We start from the raw sequence: 4,726 nt of genomic DNA on the forward strand, positions 1-4,726 counted from the left end.
CTCTTCTAGAACAAGCAAATATTCTTATGGAAAAACTACCTCCATATGCTGAACTAAATTCTTTAGGTTTCTTTCTTCTTTTTTTCAGGTTTTGGAGACGTAATTGTTCTCAGTCTGTTCAGTTTTCTAATGACATTAAGCAGATTTAAGAAGAATTTTTTTTTTTTTTTTTTCGTGGCTGGTTGGTACAGGGATCTAAACCCATGACCTTGGAGTTGTAACACCATGCTCTCACCAAATGAGCTAACTGGCCAGCCTCAAAAAGAACTTTTAATCAACTTTCTTACATGTACTCAGCAGGATTGTTGGTTCTAATTGCTCTATATATGTTTTTCTATCATTTCCTTATCTCTTATTTTCTCTTTCTTTCTCAATTTTAGCATGGCTTCCCCAAGTCTCAGACAAAAACATTATATATAAAATGTAATCTAAATGAGTTTAAGCAAACATTTTAGCAATTATATCACTTTGAAGAAAGTAATAATTAACATCTCTGAATTGATATATGATAATATTAGGCACTCAATAACTGACAAAATGGAAATAAAATTTTAAAATTTAAATGCAAACTTTTTTAGGCTGAAAATTAAAGTATGGGCATTTTACTTTTTATCTTGGCTTTTTCCAACATGCTTTATATCTTAGGAAATAATTGCAAATTTGACAGGAGAAATACATTAATCAAAGCATTGTAGACTGGTATAACTAGACTTCTGGCACAGGTGGGATGCATTAGATCAGGGAGGTTAAACCAGAAGTTCAATAGGCCTATGCAGAGGACTCTGCCGAAACGTATTTCCAAAGTCAAGTAAAAACAAGGATTTTTTCTATTTTTCCTCCCGACTCAATATTCTAAGTTTGTAGTAGTCCCTCTAATCTGAATAGAGATAGATCATCATTTATGGCCTATTTTAATATCTGAGCCAAAGTCCAGATAGGCAGATACTCAGGACAATTGGTGGAACAGAAACTGATTTGGGGAATTCAGTTAAGGACCAAATCTAACAAGATGAGGTTTACTAAGGAGAGTAGTGTTGTTGACTATTGCTCTCATTATTATGGAAAATAATTAAGTTCATATAAGGTAAATATATTTTGTAAAATTTTTATTTTTCAGATTTATTATTCACGAAAGAAATGTGTATTGATAGCATTTTTGACCAAAGGTAAAGATGAACATAGCTTTCAAAAGCAAAAATAGAATTAAAAAGGGGAGAGGAGCTATCTAAAAATCTTTGTTAAGAATTAGCACATCTCTTTCCTGGAATCTCTTTTTCTAAAGCATGCTTTGTCAAACCAAGACCCAGGTATTGTTTAAGGCTGAATTTTCATAGCTCTCAGTAATGGAAAATGCAGAGACCTAGCTATAAGATAATAACAATGAACATAGTCAACTAAGGCTCATACACCTGAAAAATTAGCATCATAGGCTGAAATTTTATGCATTTTGGTCCTTCACTGAAGAAAAAAACAAATCACCATCTGCTTCTGCTTGCTCTTGCATGCTTAGGAATATGGAAAACGGAAGAGTAGAGCTCCAAAATTCTCTAGCCTTTGCCTGGCTGTATTTGGTATGGAAATTGGGAGAAGAAGAAGGTAGGAGTGTGTTAGAAGACTAATGGATATTTCCATATATTTTGTACTCAGAGGGTGTGTAATACATGTGTATGTCTTTTATTCACTTTGCTCCATAAAAGGTATCATCTAGGTAACACTGATCATTGTAGCCTTTATCTTTAATATGCTCTGCCACATGCAGTTGGCAAAATAAATTTCACAAATTTGAATAAAAAAAATTACTTGCTTTGAAGAGAAAATTAGATTTCCTGACATCTCTATGAAGGGCAGCAACATATTAAGAAAGAGAAACTTTCAGACAAAACCATAACAATCTTCTCATGGCTCTTAAATACTGTAACAATATAGTCAAATTAAATATATTCTTTGTCCTCACAGCTTCTTACTTCGCATACCTGTTTTTCCAATTGTGAATCTCTATTAGTTTTTTTATTTTTCTCTGGGAATTTTTGCAACTTAGCCCTTAATGATGGTGCTTAAATTGATATAATTAAAATTTAGATGATTGACTAAATTTATGAATTTCATATGTATTCTAAAAAATATATACAAGTACATTATTTGTTCTTGGTTACGTTTGATGTATTAAGTGGCTAGGCTGGCACACAGTCCCCAATGTTTTAATCAAACATGACTCTAGGCCCCACGCAGCCTGGGTGTGCCCAGTACTGCCGCAGAGGCCCTGGCCCTGGGGGTGCCCGGGTAGAGCAGGTGGCCCAGGACAGAGGAGCAGAGTGGGCTTGCTGTGGGCCAGGGGCCCGGCTGGAGCTGCTGTGGAAGAGCTGCAGGGCCTTTTGTGATTACAGATCTTGAGATGCTTCTCTCTCCTCTGTGTAGTTGATAGTCTAGGTAGTGAAGAGATGGCTGACAGTGTCAAACCTTTCTCCTAGACCTTGCCAGGGGAATCAAAGACTCTATCTGGGGCATTTGTACCATCTCAAAGCTAGATGCTCCAATCCAGCAAAAGAGAGAGGAGCAACATCCAAGAAAGGCCAGTAGCATCCTGGTGCAGAGGAGAGCATGCAGCATAGAGTGAGAGCAAGAGATGAGCCACACATTGCTGGTTTCCAGTGCAGTGCTTGGAATGGCGGAGTATAATGGTTGTCTCCTCTCGTTTTATCAAGTGTTTATTCCTGTGCTTCAGTCAGTAAGAGCCCAATTTACTGGTCATCCATCATACAGGGAGATGTCTGGTCATGACTGGAATTCTTCCTCACATCAATTTTCAGGGTGCTCCCTCTGTGCTGAGCAAAGACGTGAATGCCATTTGGTTTCAGGATATAGCTGATCTGGGCTGAGCCCGTGGCGCACTCGGGAGAGTGTGGCGCTGGGAGCGCAGCAGCGCTCCCGCCGCGGGTTTGGATCCTATATAGGGATGACCGGTGTGCTCACAGTGCTCACTGGCTGAGTGCGGTGCGGCCGGTCTCAAAAAGGACAAAAAAAAAAAAAAAAAAAGGATATAGCCGACCTGGCATTTGAGGGATCAGGAAGGAAGCCTCACCCATTCCCTAGTGTCAGCAAAATAATTGCTGACATGCTCTTTTTACCTTTTGCTGCAGGCTCTTCTCCTCATCCAGGGGATGTTGGTGAGTCTCCTTCACATCCATCTTGTTGGTCAGCTGGTTAGTCTCCTGCATATGTCCCTTCTCTACTCACTATGCTGCTTCAAATATCATTGTTTCAATGAAGGAACCGAAATGCACCAGCGGTAGTCAGAGAGAGGAATTGGCCTTGCCACTTTGGATTCGGTTTGCCTTTGGCTTTCCTAAGAGCAATGTAGTCCGTGTACACTATCAGCAGCTGTCTCTTCTCTATTCTCTTTCCTTTATTCATTATCAGCACCAATGAAACAAAGACCCCTGGCAAACAGACCTTTTCCAGTTGCTCCTCTTCTCCTTTGTGGTCTTCTTAAGCAATAGCTCTTCCACAAGACAGTCTATCTGCAGTCTGCCCTGGCCAGTTCAGCCTCTGTAGAAAAGTTCCTTTCACACCCATCTCTTGCCAAACTGAAGGCTGCTGCCTGCCACTGAGATGCCTGCCATCCAGAGGGTACTGGGGGATTGGAAGGAGGATGTGGTGGATCTTTTCCCTGTTTACCTCCCCTGACCAGGGAAGGCAGGACCCTCTCTGCCAAGGCCCCTATGCATATCCCCCTCTCTCCAAAGAATTGGAGTTTTTGTCTCTGATGCACACAAAACAGAATCTTCCTGACTTCAGTACATGGATTTTTAACACCACTGTGAATGTGAAAGGACCACAGGTTTTTCTGTAGCTATCTTCTAGCATTTGCCAGTCTCTGTGAATGCAATAGTTTGTTTTTCTCCTGTGCCATTTGTCTTCCCACCTCTCCTTCCTGCCTTCCACTACCCTTCGATGAATGGATTTTGTAATTCTAGATTTTTGTTTTTCTCCTGTGAAGTACATACATTTGATGTGGGAGGTAAATGAGCATCTCAGTTGCTCCTTGTCATTCCCTTTATAGCCATCACTGTCTTGTTTCTTGTAACTCACGTTAGGTTTTGCACCACTGCAAAACAAAAAACAAACAAACAAACAAACAAACAAAAAACCTGAAGAGATGGGACAGGAGGAAAGACCTCACAGTCAGATCTGCTGGATTTTGATTTCTTTCTCCCCCTTGAAGGGGAAAAAGTTTTTCCACTGGCACGTTTAAAGTTCCCCAACTGTGGGGAGGTAGCAATTAAGGATAAAAGCCATTGCAACAGAGAATGCTCAGAGAACCTGAACTTTCCAACTCTGGAGGGTGGAAATTTACATTGGCCACTACCAAGTCTGTCTGGAGTTGCAAAGGAATGTTGGGTGGTGCAAATAGGAACTGAAGGGGTAAACTTATTAAACCATTCAAACCTGTGATTGGTTGGTGTTTTGCTGGTATTTTAAGAGACTAAATATGTCAAAACACTTGTACAATTTTAAAACGTCACAATTAAACATCAGCTGGTTCCCTCCCCCTGCCACCCAAAACAAACATGACTCTTAAGTGCTGCTGTAAAGGGATCTTGTAGATGTTAGGTCTGTAAGCAGTTGACTTTGAGTTAGTGAGATTATCCCAGATAGGCCTCACTTACTCAGTTAGGAGGCCTTAAAAGAGGGCATGGGCTTTCCTGTGAGAGTAAGAGAGAGAGAA

The 4,726-nt window shown here is 40.3% G+C and overlaps 1 pseudogene; it reads left to right on the plus strand.

The window, feature by feature from the left end:
* The first annotated feature begins 2,402 nt into the window (after positions 1-2,402).
* LOC103587891 lies at positions 2,403-3,608 on the plus strand (annotated as a pseudogene).
* Positions 3,609-4,726: the final 1,118 nt, after the last annotated feature.

This window comes from Galeopterus variegatus, unplaced genomic scaffold (genome assembly GCF_000696425.1).
Source record: "Galeopterus variegatus unplaced genomic scaffold, G_variegatus-3.0.2 Scaffold501, whole genome shotgun sequence".
Classification (NCBI taxonomy): domain Eukaryota; kingdom Metazoa; phylum Chordata; class Mammalia; order Dermoptera; family Cynocephalidae; genus Galeopterus; species Galeopterus variegatus.